Source organism: Ictidomys tridecemlineatus, chromosome 4, assembly GCF_052094955.1.
Source record: "Ictidomys tridecemlineatus isolate mIctTri1 chromosome 4, mIctTri1.hap1, whole genome shotgun sequence".
Classification (NCBI taxonomy): domain Eukaryota; kingdom Metazoa; phylum Chordata; class Mammalia; order Rodentia; family Sciuridae; genus Ictidomys; species Ictidomys tridecemlineatus.
This window is the reverse complement of record NC_135480.1, coordinates 2,061,977-2,078,411: the sequence shown is the minus strand read 5'-3', so window position 1 is coordinate 2,078,411 and position 16,435 is coordinate 2,061,977. Positions and strand designations below refer to the sequence as shown.

The 16,435-nt window shown below is 41.1% G+C and overlaps 1 protein-coding gene across 27 annotated transcripts in view; it reads right to left on the bottom strand.

Moving 5' to 3' along the window:
- The window catches only part of LOC110597052 (uncharacterized), a 268,944-nt gene that overhangs the window by 34,137 nt on the left and 218,372 nt on the right, over positions 1–16,435 (bottom strand). For 24 of the 27 annotated variants that reach the window (XR_013437304.1, XR_013437306.1, XR_013437303.1 and 21 more), the window contains 2 exons: positions 16,273–16,435; positions 14,646–14,749 (listed from right to left, as the gene is read on the bottom strand). The gene's annotated coding sequence lies outside the window, so the exon portion shown is untranslated. The remainder of the gene's footprint in view (positions 1–14,645; positions 14,750–16,272) is intronic. The other 3 variants (XR_013437291.1, XR_013437299.1, XR_013437295.1) reach the window with 1 other exon arrangement.

The window sequence follows — 16,435 nt, the reverse complement described above, 5'->3', positions numbered from 1 at the left end:
AAATTTTTGTAAAGTTGTAAAGACCACTAAAGACTAGTATAGTCCCTAGGCCTCACTATGATATTTGGACAGGCCCTGACACACAGTCAAACACTGGGCAACCTGCTGAGCAGCAGTGTGAAGCAGAAAGTGGAGTTTAGCTTAACTGAGAAACTGGGAAAACCCTGTGATTCATAGAGGAACCCTGAATGGCACTGAAGCCTGTTTTCCTTTGGAAGGTTCAGAGTCTGGCTCCAAGGCCAGAAGAAGCAGTGAGCATTACTGAGACTCTGAGCCTCATGGAAAATGGGTCAAAGATCCTGAAAGAATAAGAACCTCTAGGTTGGCTCTAAAACTCAGTGTTCCTCTTCAAAAGCAATGAGAACTAGTTAGGTGTTTTCAAGGGCCCTGAGCACATGGTGAAATTGTGAACAAGGCTGATCTTCACTGAGAAGCTGGGAAGGCAAGGAGGAAAATAAGACTTTGGGAAGGTTGTGCACACATCTATCCATGGAAATGAGGGCCCTTCACTATTTTCAGAACATGAAGAATGTTTTAAACTGCAATGAGACTACAGTGAATAAAATGAAAGTGAGTTTTTTGTTTCAGACTTGAGCATCATGTAAACACTGGGCAGTATTCCAATGAGTACCATGAAGACTATGTGGACTTTTGTAACAAGACAGAAATAATGTGGAAGGCCCTGAGTCCTCCTGAGTGTCTAGGGGATGTCTGAAGGCTCATTGACAATGAAAAAGACCTGACCCCTCTGAAACCTTAAGTTTCACGAAGACTCTGGAATAGGCCCTGATTATCTCCATGACCTGGGGAGATTGCAGCTTCATAGAGGGTCTGGGAAGGCAATGGAACCACTGACACTCTGCAAATAAGCCTTGAATACCACTGTGACCTGAGAAATTCCCTCAAAATCATTTACACTCTGGAAAGGCCCCTGCAAGAGCAATGAACTCCACTGACAACCTGGAAAAAGGTGCTGAGATTTACTGAGACTTTGGCAAAGTCTCAGAAAGCTGTATGTGTTTGCAAACCTATCTAAGCCCTGATGAGGCTGTGAGAATAGCTCTGCAAATGACAGAGACATTGCCAAAGGCCCTAAGAAAAATTGAGCATGGTAATTTTTATGAGTTCCACTGTGGCTCTGGACAAGTCTTTTGGATTTTGAAAGCTGGGGAACATCCTGACCCTCACTGAGATGCTGGGGATGTTGCAAATCTCAACTGGATGCACAAAGAAAATAAGCAGAACATGAAGGCACGGGGAAAACACCCAGAGCACGAGCATGAGACTGAAGGAGACCAGGAAAGCCATGAGACCCTGGGAAAAGACCCACAGTCCACTAAATTAGTACCAAAGCCAAGGAGCCTCCTTACTTACCTGCAAGAATCCTGAATTCCAGTGGGATACTGCGAAAAGCCCCAAACAACAATCAGAACCCTGAGGACCTGAAATGCCAAGAGAAGGTTTTGGACCCAAGCAAGCAAACTCATGGAGAGCTTCCAACACCACTGAAGTTCTATGGGCAGCTCTGAGTCACAGGGAAATCCTGGAGATGGTGGTGAACACAACAAACACACTGTGGAAGGCATCAAATCCTGTAAAGTACATGGGAGGGTCATGATCGCCATATTAAGTGAGAAGAGCATGGAGACACACAAAGAGACCCTGGGAAAGCTCCACAATCCCTCCAGATCCTGACATGGACCCTGAACCCCACTGTAAATCTCCCGAAGGTCTCTAACCACACAGAAGCTGTGGGGAACAACAGGAGGCCCAACAACAACTGAGATCCCCAACAAGAGCCCAGTGAGTTCCCCGAGTGCCTCCAAGTCATTGGAGAGCACTGAGCTGGACTGCGACCTGGAGAAAACCCTGAGCTGACATCAAGAAACATGGAGAAGCCCTGAGTGCCTGTGACGCAGTGGGCAAGGCCCTGAGCACAGCCATGACAATGTGACTATGCCTGTGTTACAAGGACATGGGGTGAGCACATATTTCCCAATGAGACACTAGTGAATGCCATTATGTTCCCAGAGTAGTGCAAAGCATCTGAGCACTACTCAGTATTTTGTAGCAGTCTAAAACCCAATGGAAGAGTAGCAAGATGCTAGGCTTCCCTGCAATATTTGGACAGGCCCTGTCACACACAAAAAAACTGGGCAACATCATGAGAACAACTGTGAATCTGAAAATGGAGTTTAGCATCACTGAAAATCTGGGAAAACCTGGAATTCACTGAGTAACTCTGAAAGGAACTGAAGGCAATATTTTCTTTGGATGATTCTGAGCCTGGCTCCTAGGCCAGAAGAAGCACTGAGCATCTAGGAGACTCTGAAATAGCACTGAGACTCATGAACAACCTGTAAGAAACCTTAAATAATAATGACCTTTTAACTTGGCTCTGAGGCTTAGTGTTCCACTTCAAATCACCATGGGACCTATTGAGACTTTGCTAATTTCTGAGCCCATGGTGACACTGTGAAATGTACTGATCTGCACTGAGAGCCTGGGAAGCTAAAAGGCACACAAACTATTGGAAAGTTGTGCACACATCTGCCAATGGGAAAAAAAAAAAACCTTCCCTCAAGTGAATAAAATGGCCTTAAACTTCTATAAATATGAAGAATATTTCAAACCCCAATGAGACCACAGTGAACAAAATTTATGAATGTGAGATGTTTTGGGAAGACTAGAGTATAGTTGGAAAACTGGACAATAGGTCACTCAGTAGCAGGAAGACTAGGTCAACATCTATAACAACACAGAAATCACAAGAAAGGACTAGAGCCCTCTGGAGTGTCTGGGGTAGGCCCTGAGGCACATGACAATGAAAAAGTCCCTGAGCTTTTCTGAAACTCTCAGTGTCCCTAAGACCCTGTGGTAAGCCCTGATCATGTGAGTAACCTGGGAAGATTAGAGCTTCTTGGGTGCCTGGGAAGGAAATGGCACCATGAAGATTCTGCAAAGAAACTGAATATCACAGTGACCCTGAGAAATGCCCTGAGGCTCACTAAGACTCTGATCTTGACATGAGACACACTGTGATCTTGGAAGAGCAATGAAGTCCACTGAAACCTTAGAAAGGTGCTGAGATTGACTGAAACTCTGGCCAAACTTCTGAAACCAGTGTGTCTTTAGGAAACTACTCAAGCATGGAGACACTGTAGGAATAGCACTGAAAATGACTGAGACACTACAAGAGGCCCTAAAAAACATCTGAGAGCCTCACAATGGCCATGACTTCCACTAAGGCCTTGGGCAAGTCCTTTGGCTCTTTGAAAACCTGAGGAGCAATGTCCTAAACCAACTGAGATGTGGGGAATCACCAAGAGTAAAATTGCATGCACAGTCAACAAATCGAGAACAATCAGACTCTAGGGGAGCTTACAGAGTATAACTATGAAACTGGAAGAGACCATGCAACCCACTTAGATGCTGGGCAAAAACCCACGAGCCAGTGAATCTGTACCACTAACCATGAGCTTCCTTACTCACCTGCAAAAGCCCCAAATTTCAGTGAAACAGTTGGGAATAGGTCTAAACATGAATTAGAAACCAGAAAAGGCCCTGAATGCACAGAGACATTTCTGACAGCATTTAAGTCACTCAAACTCATGGAGAGCTGGTGATCTCACCTCAAATTATAAAACCCAGAGTCACACTGATATCCTGGACACTGTTATAAGCACTACACATACACTGTGCAGGGCATTGAGGCCCACTAAAGAACAAGGAAATCCCAAAAGCTTTATTGTTATCTGGAAAAGCACTGAAACACAGGACACCCTGGGAAAGACCCACAACCCCACTTTAATCCTGGTGGAAGCTTTGAAATTTACTTTCATTCTATTTATTGAAAGCTTTCTGCCACTCAGAAGCTCAGGAGAAAAATCTGAAAATCAATCATATCTGAGTTTGCATTAAAGGTCCCAGAGAAATCCCTAAGCTCCTGGATGTCATTTCTCAATACTCTGAGCAAGACTGAGACCCTGGACTAAGCCCTGAGCTTACACTCAAAAGCATGAGGAGCCTGAGTGCCACCCATGCAGTGGGAAAGGCCCTGAGCCCCACAAGGACAATGGGAATATCTCTCAGTTACAATGACACACTGGGCAAGGCTCTATTTCCTATTTGAAGTCTTGTGACACCCCTGTTTTCTCAGAATGCTGTGTAAGAACTTGAGCACCACTAGATGGCGTGCAAAGCTCTTCAATCCACTGATATAGTAGAGTGTGCCCTAGGAGTGATTAGGATTTGGGGGAAGGCTGTAACACACATTCAAACAGTCATCTCTGAGGAAGACACTGAGCCATCCTGTGCTTCTGCAAAAGGCATGAGACTTCACAGAGACCCAGAGAAAGCCCTGGGATTCATAGAGCAAGGCTCAAGTTCCCAGGGCCCAGTGTTTCCTGGGAAAGAATTCAGAGACTCACCCTGAGTCTGGAAGAAACTCAGAGTGAATGGAGATTTCTAGCCCTCAGAGACAACCTTGAATAAATTCTGAAAGAAGAGGAGACTCTCAGGGTGGCTTTCAAACACAGTGTTCTTGTGCCTAATACACTAAGAGATTCCAGAACTTTGAGAAGGCCCCGAGCACATGGGGAAACTGTGAATGGTGCTGATATGCACTGAGGGCCTGGGAAGACTAGGAGAACACTGAGAGTCATGGGAAGTTTGTACCCACATCTGTCAACTTAAGGAAGGGACTTCAACTTCTGAAGATTTGTAAGAATGTTTTGAACATTATTATGACCACAATGAATGAACCTGATCTATCTGAGACTTTTGATAATACTCTTCTGAACACTGAGGTCTATTCAAAGTCTCATGAAGACCACGAGGACCTTTCTAAACAAGACAGAAGTTCTGGGGAAGGCCTTGAGCACTTCCTGGATTCTAGGGTACCTGTGAAGGTGCCACTTCCTACCAAAATCCAAAGCCAGGAGGGCTTTACGTGGAAGCACTGCCACTGAATGTGTTTTGCTTTTTCTTTAAAAAAAAAATTGCAGGCCACCATGTTTCATTTGAATTTTTAATATAACAAGATATCTAAGAAGCTAGGAAAATTATTGAGTTATCTTGAACAATCTTCAGAGTATAAAAATAAAATTAGATATACAGTTGTTCTGATTCTTTAAAAATCCAAATGATTTAGATTACTCCCTATTGCTTTGCCACCATGTAATAAAGGGCAAGTTAAGGTCTGGCAAACTGATTGATGTTACACTAGAAAGATCAGTAATTTGTATTTGGATTTATAGCAGTTATTCCTTATTTGATGATAATTTGGGTCCTGTATATCTTAATTTACTCTTTCAGGATTTTATATGTTTCCTATTAACATAATCCATTCTGTCATGATACTACGACCCATAGCAGTTTCTTTGGTAATATTCTAACTTTTAGGAAAGATAATATTATAAATGATCTCTGGCATTTAATTGTTGCCTAAGATTTTCTTCATCTTACATGGATCCATACCTAACTTAATAGGCAGAAACTACAAGGAGGGTTCCTGCTATGGCCTGCAAGCCTATATTCAATTCTCTTACATTGTAAGTTTTAGAAATGTAAAATTAAGCACAAATGGATGATAGATGTCCTGTAAATTGTAAGAAATGTAATCTAACAAAGCTCATTTACTTAATAATTTGGCTCAAAATATATCCAAAGTCCTATAGAATGAAGTAATTATTAAAGAAGAGATTAAAACTAAATCAAATACTTTAAAAACTATTGTTATAAATATTGATAATGAGGTTTCTGCTCTCGGAATTTGTCCAAAGGCTTAAACTCCATGTTAATTATAAGTAGGTATGTGTTACTAGAGCCAAATATCATACTTCCCAATAAAATTGGGAAAAACTCAGAAATCATCTGTTGGATATATGACATACTAATAATAATAGCTTGAGCCTTAGAGCATTCAGGATATTCAGAAAAACAGAACCAATCTCATGGACCTGTATCTGTAGCTGATGAAATTAATTGGCTTTCCAACCTTGAAACATTCTACATGGTATATTACTGAAATGCTATGTTTGCTAATAATTCTTGTTATATCATGATAATGGGTTGTCTTACCCTCAGAACAAGGATCCAGGAACTCAAAGTAATTATCCCTCATTTGTATTAAAAAATTAAATATGAGAAAGACATAAAGACTCATTCATAAACTGTGTATGAACCAAATTGACATCATAGCCAATGAATAGAAAACTTTCAGTGGTCATACTGCTGGTTAAGACTGCTGAGAGACACGTGAGCTCTATTCAGCTCTGCCAGATTACACACACCACTGGTGACCTGTTGCCACCACCTAGCCACGCAGACTCCCAAAGATAAGTGTGGCTTCCCAGGATGCAAATGAACATGTTGACTGCAAGACACCATGAAGAAAACCTCCACTCACACAAATCTTTTCCTTGCCTTTGATTTACACCCTTAAGTAAACAAACAGAGCTATTTTTTAAAAAGCAGAGCTCCAGCTCCTGTGTGAACTTGACCTCTCAGATGCTCCATGCTTTCCAAAAGTAATTCTAATTTTCTATTCTTTCTTCACTAATTACTTCAGACTTTAACTTTTCAGATGGCTTATCCCTTCCTTCAGAGGATGAATTATCCTGGTGAGGTGCTGGTCACCTTGTGAAACTGGAGAGACTCTGGGAATAGCACTGAAAAACACTGAGACACTGCAGAAAGCCCTGAGTAAAACAGAGAGTCTGCTAATTGCCATGAGTTTCACTGAGGGCTTGGGTGAGGTCACAGCTCTTTGAAAACCTGGGGAATATGTTGAAACACACTGAGATTGTGGGAATGTACAAAAGGTCAATGGAAAGCATAGTAAAAGGAATGAAATACTAAGAATCTGTGGGAATGCCCTGAACATGAATGTGAAAATAGAGAGGACCAGGAATTGTATTGAGACTCTGGGCAATGACCCACTCGACACTGAATAAACCAGAGTCCATGAGTCTCTTTAGTGGCCTGCAAAAATTCTGATGTAAAGAAAACAAAAGGAGACAGAGCAAGGTGCAGAGGCAAAGTGGCAGAACAGCAGGATGGCAGAGTGGCAGAAAGGCAGAAAAGGCCCCTTGTCTGGCTGGAAGCTTTATATCAATAGGCCACATTAGATCACTGGCATCAGAGTTTCATTACTGTTCATTGTGTCACTAGGCAGTTGCAGAGTCAGCAACATTATGCAGCTTATTTCTCAGTTACATACATTAGTTGTAATGTGCAAGGTTAGGAGTTTCATGTAGCTCTCAAGAAAGTCCATTGTTTAAAGGTACTGTGATGTGGACAGTTTAGCTTGGTGAAAAATTGTGGTTGTCTAGTAAGAGAATTCCTTTATTCCCAGGAGCTGAGCACCTAAGATGAAGGTCAAGGCTGATAAGACTCTAGCACAGAGCCTCCTCATGCAGGGCATGGCCACAGTAGCTAGGCATTGCCCATGTATTAGTTACCTTATGAGTTACTTGAGAGAAATCTACAGAATAGTTCTAGTATGGAAAACAGGCGATTTTGACCCACAGAGAGTTTGCTCACCAGAGGAATGCTGTCCTGTACATCTCCACAGCCAGAATCCTTACACTCTGAATTAGAGTAATGTTACAAGAAAAGTTCTGAGCCCCAATTAGAAAAAAAAGTAAAGGCCTTGAATGGCAAGAGACACTTCTGAAGGCCTTTGAAGCTCACATATTCATGAAAAGCATCTGAAGATACCTGAAATATTATGGACAGTCCTGAAATTTTGAACACAGAACTTCAGTCACACTGAAATTCTGGACATTGTCCTGAGAACTACAGATACAATATGGAAGGCATTGAGACTTACTAAAGAACATAGGAAAGCCATGAGCTTTCTAGCTGAGCTGGAAAATGACTGAAACACGAGGAAATCCTGGAAAAGACCCACAGCAACACATTGACCCTTGTGGAGGCCCTGAACCCCACAGTAAAACTACTTATTCAAGGCCTTTATCCTCACAGAAGCTCTCTGGAAAGTCTGAGACCCAATCATAACTAAGATCTCAGTGAAAATACTAGAGAACACCCTGAGCCCATGAAAGACACTGAGTGAGACTGAGACCCTGCAGAAAGTGCTGAGCTTACATCAAGAAACATGGGGTAGGGCTGGGGATGTGGCTCAAGCAGTAGCGCACTTGCCTGGCATGTGCGCAGTGCTGGGTTCGATCCTCAACACCACATAAAAATAAAAATAAAGATCTTGTGTCCACCAAAAAATCTAAAAACTAAATATTAAAAAATTCTCTCTCTCTCTCTCAAAAGAAAGAAAGAAAGAAAGAAAGAAAGAAAGAAACAAACAAACAAACAAACAAACAAACATGGGGTTGCCCAAAGTTCCATTGATATGGAGGAAAACCCTAAGAACCACTATGAAAATGAGAATGTATCTCTGTTACAGTGATGAGCAAACCTCTATTCCTTTTTGAGACCCTGTGGAAGGCCATTATTATTCTCAGAATACAGTGGAAGAATCTGAGCATGAGTAGAAATTACACAGAGTTCTTCAAAATACTGAAATAGTAGGATAAAACCTAGGCTTCACTATGAAACTCAGGAAGAACCTGACACACAATAAGACTCTGAGAAAGATGCAGAGCACCACTGTGATGCTTACAATGTACCTTAGCTTAACAGAGACATTGGGCAGGATCCTGGGATTCATTGAGAAGCCCTGAAAGGCCCTGAAAACAGTGATTCCTTTAGGATTACTTACAGCATCACTCTGAGCCTGGAAGAAACATTGAGACTCTGAGAATACAGATGAGCTTTGTGGAAAACCTGTAGAAAACCCCACAGCAGTAGGAGACCCTGAGGTTGTTCCTAAAACTCAGTGTTCCCCTTAAAAAACAATGAGACTTATTGAGACATGAGGAAAGGTCCTGAGAAAATGGTGAAAATGTAAATGGTTCCAATCTGCACTGAGAATTGGGAAAGGCAATGAGAACACTAAATATCTTGAAAAGGCAGTGCACACATCTGTTAACATAAGGAAGAAACTTTTGACTCCCCCAAAATCTTAGGAATATATAGAACAACACCAAGAAAACCATTATTGAAATTAATGAATCTAAGACTCTTGTGAAGGGCAATATTCCAAGGACCATGAAGACCATGTGGACCTGTTGAAACAACACTGAAATTCTGCAAAGGGCCTTGAGCCCTCCTGAGACTCTAGGGTAGGTTCTGAGGCTCACTGACTCTGAGGAAAAAATATCCTGAGTCACTCTGATGCCCTGAGTGTCATAAGGCAGTAACAGATGCCCTAATAATCAGTGTAACTTGGGAAGACTACAGCTGCACTGAGTGCCTGGGGAGCAGGACAAGAATAAGACAATGTAGAACAGCCTGGGCGCAATGTACCCTGGGGAATGCCCTGTGACCCAGTAATATTCTGGTCTGAACCTGAGCAACACTGTGGCTCTGGGAATGTCAATGAACTTCTTTGACAAGATGGAAAAGTGCTGAGATTTTCTGAGATAAGGGAAAAACTCTAAAACTAGTATGTCTTTGGGGAGCTATTTAATCATGGTAAGACTCTGGGAATAGCACTGAACATGACTGAGACACTGCAAAGGCCTTGGAAAGACTGAAAGCCTGGTAATTGCCAGAGAGGCCCTGGACAAGGCTTTGGTCAGTTTGATGAACTGGGGAACATCAAAATTATACTGAGATGTGGGGAAAGTCTAAGAGCACAACTGAATGCAGGCAGAAAAGAAGCAAAACACTGACACTCTGGAGGGACAGTCCAAGAATGACTGTGAAATAAGAAGACCATGAAATGCTCTGAGTACCTGGGCCAGGACCCACAACTCACTGAATCTTTACCAGAGTCCATTAGACTACTTAGTGAGCTGCAAAAGCCCTGAAGTCCTCTGATACACTGGGAAACCACTGAGCACCAACTGAAAACCAATGAGGGACCTGAGTGCCAAGAAACACCTTTGAAGGCCTTTGAGTCACACAAATTGATGGAAAGTGTATGAAAACCCCAGAAATTATATGGACAGCCCTGATTCATGTGGAAATCTAGGAAATTGTCTGGAAAACGACAGACACAGAATGGAAGGCACTGAAGCCTTCTGAGGAACACAGGAATCCAGGAGTTTCATTGTTCATCTAGAAAAGCACTGAGACACAGCAGACATTAGGAAATATCCACAACCAAACTTACAAACTGGTAGAGGCCATGATCTCCACTGACAAAATATTAAAGGGCTTTAGCCTCACAGAGTCCGTGGGAAAAACGTGATATCCAATCATACCTAAGATCTCAAAAAGGATTGTAGAAAATTCTCTGAGTCCCTGTAGTCATTGGGGAGACCACTGAGCCAGACTAATACCTTGGAGAAAGCCATGAGTTCACACCAAGAAAAATGGGCTACCCTGCATGGCTACAATGAGGGGGAAAGGCCACAAGCACCACTGTGACACTGAGAGTATCTCCATGTTACACTAACACACTGGGCAAGGCTCTATTCCCCAATGACACACTAGGGAAGGCCATTACTTCCCCAGAATATGGTGTATGAGCATCACTAGATATTGAGAGGAGTTTTATATTCACTGAAATAGGACTGTAGGTCTGAGTCCTCACTATACTATTTGGGAAGGCCCTGACACACAATCAAACACTGAGAAAAGTGGCAAGCACCACCATGATGCTGGAAATGGTACTTAGCTGAACAGAGATCCTGGGCAAGGCCCATCATAAATTCATTGAGAAAACTTGAGTGACCCTGAACACAGAGTTGACCTTTCAGAAGGTCCAGTGCCTCAATTCAAGATTGGAAGAAACACTGAGCACCAGTAGACTCTGAGAATTGCATTGAACCTCACAAACAACCTGTAATAAACCCTGAAATTAAAAAATACTTTGAGGTTGGATTTGAAACACATTCATTTCCTGGGAATCATGCTGATCCACACTGAAAGCGCAGGATGAAAATGAGAGCACTAAGAATCTTGGGGAGGTTGTGCACACACCTGTCAAACTAAGATAGGAGCCTCCACCTTCCTGAGAATCTAAAGATTATTTTGAACCCCATTGATACAACAGTGAATGAAATTAACAAATCTGTGACTCTTGTTGAAACCTTGAGCCTCTTCTAAAGACTGGGGGTAATATTACAAGCATTTGAAGACCATATGGATTTTTTAAATAGGATTAAAATTCTGGGGAAGTTCTTGAGTCCTCCTGAGACTCTAGGGTATACATAAGGCACACTGACACTAGGAAAGATGGTGAACCCCAGTGATACCCTGAATGTCATTAACAATCTCTTAATGACAATGATCATCAGTGTAACCAGGTAGGATTGTAGCTTCACTGAGTGCTGGAAAGGCAATGATAACCTTAAAGACATTGTAGAAGGCCCTGGGCACCATGGAATGCCCTGAGACTCAGTAGATTCTGGGCTGATTCTGTGCAACACTTTGATCCTTGAAATACCAACAAACTCTACTTAGAACCTGGGAAATGTGCCAACATTACTGAGACCCTGGCAAAAACTCTAAACCTAGTGTATCTAAGCTGTGGTGAGACTCTGGGAAAAGCACTGAAAATGACTGTGACTCTGCCAAAGGCACTGAGAATAAAGAAAGCCTGGTAATGGCCTTGAATTCTACTAGGGTCTGGACAAAGTTTTTGGCTCTTTGAAAACCTGGAAACATCCTAAAGGACACTGAGATGGTGGGAATGTATAAGACCTCAATGGAATGAACAAATGGAGTGAAAAATAACACCAAAAATCTGTGGGAACAACCTGAGCATGACTGTAAGACTGGAGAAAACTAGGAACTGAGCCATGACCCACATACACTGAATGCACACCAGAGTCCATGACCCAGCTTAGTGAGCTGCAAAGACCTGAATACCAGTGATACATTGGGGAAAGCCTCAACACCACTTAGAAACCAGTGAAGGCCCAAATGCCAAAAGACACTTTTGAAGGCCTTTGAATCACTCAAACTCATGAAAATCATATGAACACACCTGGAATGTTAAGTACAGTTCTGAGTCACACAGTGTTCCTGGGGAACACTGTGGAAGGCATTGAGGCCCACTAAGGAACAAGGAAAAGCCATGACCTTCATTGAAAATTGGAAAAAGTACCCAGACACACAGAAACTGAGGAAAAGATTCAAAACACCACACTGACTTTGGTGGAGGCACTGAAACCCATTGTAAATCTATATACTGAAGTCCTTTTGCATCACAGATGCTCTGGGGTAAATCTGAGACTCAATTATATCTAAAATTTCAAAAAGGACCCTACAAACTTCTGTCACCACTGTAAGTCATTGGGAAAAACACTGAGCCAGACTGGAAACTTGGAGAAAGCCACAAGTTTATACCAAGAAACATGTGCTACCTTGAATGCCTACAAAAGAAAGAGGAAGCCCTGAGCACCACTATGACACTGAGAGTATCTCCATGGTACATCAACACATTGGACAAGGCTCTATTCCCCAATGAGTCACTAGGGAAAGACATTATTTTTCTAGAATACTGTGGAAGTATCTGAGCACCACTGGAGGTTGTGCACAATTTCATAGTAACTGAAATAGTTCCATAGGCCTGAAGCCTCACTACAATATTTAGAAAGACCCTAACACACAAACACACTGAGAAAGATGGCAAGCACCAATGTGATGTTAGAAATGGCAATTACCTCCACAGAGACCCTGTGATAGGCCCTGGATAAGAGAAGCCAAGTCATTCAAGGATGATACCAGTCCTGCAAATGTGTCCCCCATGATGCTCAATGCCACAGACACCCCTGTGATGCCCATGAGAAAAATTTTGTGGGACTGGAAGCCATGGAAAATTATGATGAGGTCTATGACTAAATGGGCTCCATTATTTGGGGCCACCAGAAGCCTATGGTTCAAATGCTTATAGGGAACAAACCTATGAACTTTATGGTGAATGCTAGGGCTCAACATTTGCTGTGACCCAACCTGTGGGCCCACTTTCAAAGAAAGAGGCCACAATTGTGGGGGCCCCAGGAAACAAAACAGATTATTCTTTCCTATTACCACAGCATTGAAATCATTGAAATTCATCAGGTCATAAAGTAGTCCAAAAATTTCTATACATGCCAGATTGCCCACTTCAATTGATAGGTTGAGACTTGGTAGGAAAGCTCCAAGCCCAGATAATTGTTAATGCAAAAGGCCAGTCACTGATATCACTGAGAAAACCTGAAGCAAATATTTTAACCCTCATAATTCCCTAGAAAGATGACTGGCACCTCTTCAGCCTAGTAGAAAAACATCACAACAGGAAACAGACATCCCTTTCCAACTACAAGAAGTATAGACAGAGGCCAACCCACCTGGACTAGCCAAAAGCTTTCTCCCAGTGGTGATGAAATTTGAGCCTGAAGCCAAACCAGTACACCTGAGATGACATCATATTCCTTATAAGGCAAAACATGGAATTCAAAAACATTTGGACACTCTTTTACAATATGGAATTCTCAGAACTCAACAATCACCATGAAATACACATCTTTTGCCTGTCCAAAAACCAGAAACTGATAATTATTGGCTAGTCCAATATTTACATGCAGAAAATCAAGCCACAGTCACCTTACATCCCGTGTTCCACAATCCACATAGTCTGCTAAGTCTGCCCCCAACTGAGGCAGGCTATTTCACATGTCTGGATCCTAATGATGCCTTCTTTTGCATGCAACTTGTACCACAGAATCAGCCACACTTTGCCTTCCAATGAGAAGACTCCAATGTGAACAAAGGCCAATTGGTTAGACTAGGTTACCATAAGGTTTCAAAAAGTCAACAACCATCTCTGGGATGGTGCTGGCCTCTGACTTAAAAGCCTTTCCTGCAAAACAATGTGGATGCACATTGTTCCAATATGTAGATGATCTGTTCCTGGCTGGATCAACCAGAGAAGATGGCATAAAAAGAATACAGCTGCTTCTCACTCTCCTATGTAAGAGAGTTTTACAAAGTTTCAAAGAGGAAAGCCCAGATTTGTCAAGAAAAGTCAAGTACCTTGGTTTCTGTATGACTCAGGGACAGTGGCAACTGGGCTACAAGAGGAAACAGGTGACCTGCTCAATTCCAGTCCCTTCAACCTGCTGTCAAATCAGAGATCTTTGGTGCTGCTGAATTCTGCTGTGTATGGATCCCCAACTTTTCAGTAATGGCAAAACCCCTCTGTGAAGGCCCAGAAAGGAAAGAACAGGATCTGCTGTTTGGGGGGCAAACAAAACAAAAGGCCTTTGAGGACACTAAAGAAGCACTCACCAATGCACCTGGACTAGGACTCCCTGACCTCACAAAGCCTTCTTCCTGTATGTCCATGAATGGTATGGAATAGCTGTAGGGGTCCTGACTCAAATGCTGGGAACATGGCACGTCCAGTGGCCTATCTATCTAATCAGCTGGACTCTGTAGCCAAAGGCTGACCACCTTGCTATGGGCCCTTTCAGTCATGGCCCTTCTGGTATTGGAAGTTAATAAGCTGGCTATGAAAGAAGAAATAGGTTCCTGTGTTCTACATTAATTTTGACATTATTAGAGTACAAAGGATAATGTTGGCTGAATAATGAAAGAATGGTCAGTTACCATTGGGTGGGAAAGCAAACCTTTTTCTTAAGATGGAAGCTGTTGCTTAAGATGGTCATCCAGATGCTAACCAAGGACCTTCCACTGGGTAAGAGAGTCTTCATGTAGTAAAGTTGTAATACATCTAAATTTAAAAGAAAGAGACAATATAATTAAGTGATAAAATGTCTATATAAATGAAGGGTAAATTTTAAAAGGTTTGTGTGCAATTAAGTTGGTTATACATAAGTAACACAATCAGTTAAATCTACTCAAGTTTCCCTAAAGTCAACTATTAATGTACTGATATAAACCAAAGTTTAATACGAATGTTGAAATGACAAGGATTTCTTCAAATATTAATTGACTCTTAACATTGAATCTATTAAGTTTTACTATCTAGAGCAATTAGTGTTAAAATCAGGGTTTACATTTTATTTTAGAGTATTGTACTAAGTTACAGAGTCTAGATTTTTCTTTAAAAGCTAAACTTGATTACTATATAAACATCAATGTAATTATGGCACTGTTACACTTCTTTGTATATTAAATGTGTTAATATATATGAGGTATAGAAGTCTTTAAAGTAAAACTTTTTAAAAATTTTTTATATGTTTATTTTATTTATATGTGGTGTTGAGGATTGAACCCAGAGCCTCTCTCACACATGCTAGGTGAGTGCACAACTGCTGAGCCACAACCCCAGCCCTGAAAGTAAAAGTTTTGAAAGAACATTTTTATCAAGCTAGTGGTCTCCAAACTAAAGTTGTCTCTAATGGTAATTTTAGACTTATAAGGATAACAAATATTATTGGGGATTTATTTATATCATTGAATGTTCTGTAACCAAATATAAACCATATGTTACTTGTTACACTGAGATAAAAATGTAAATGTATTTCTAAAAGATAATGAGGGACTGATCTACTTAAAGAGTAATCTTGTAAAACATTTTTCCACTTTTTCCACAAAAAGAAAGTTAAAACTTTCTTAGCCTTTCTTTAATTCTTTTTTTAGATAATGTCATATTGTGTTAACTAACACAATCAGGCCAGACTCATTTCACTTAATGTTTGATTCAAATGATTGATATTTTATTTTAAAGATTACTGTGGTCTCAAACATAGGATATAATGTATAACTCAGCTAAGGTTTAAGATTATGTATAAACTAAATAATTTTTTTACTCTTGTTAATTTCAAGAGTTTTTACTCTTATTTATTTCATTTTAAATTTTTCTTGTAAACTTTAACTGCTATATGTTAGTGCCTTACAAAGGTACAACTTCAAATATAACAACCTAAATTTAATTTGAAATATAAGGCCATCATTTATAGACAGATATTATATAATGCTAACTTCCAATACTAATAGAGACCCCAATTAAATAAAAGGGGTAAAGATGACTGTAAAGTTATAAACATTAAAGTTAAAGCCCAGTACTTACTTTAAGACTGGATTGCTGGATATTTAATATCAAGCTTAAAGATTAAGGTTAAAAAGGTGGGGTGGGGGCAAGAAACCCAATATTAAGCTCTTGCCATCTGAGTCAGCTTGAGCCCAGGAAACAAGGGAAATTCTCTAAGAGCTTTGCAACTCTGGGTCACATGACCTCTCTATCAGGTGGATTACTGGGATCTTTAAAAAAAATCCAATTAGTACACTTACTGCAAAAGAGGAGAGTCATTGAAAAAGAGAGATATCCCTGATATTTCCAAGGGAAGCCACATGGTAAGTGAGGCCTTGACTTATCCTGCTGGATGGCATTAGCAGAGCTAAACAGCTGCTCATTAGTTTCCCAACAGAGACCCCAAGAGAACTCAGCTGACTC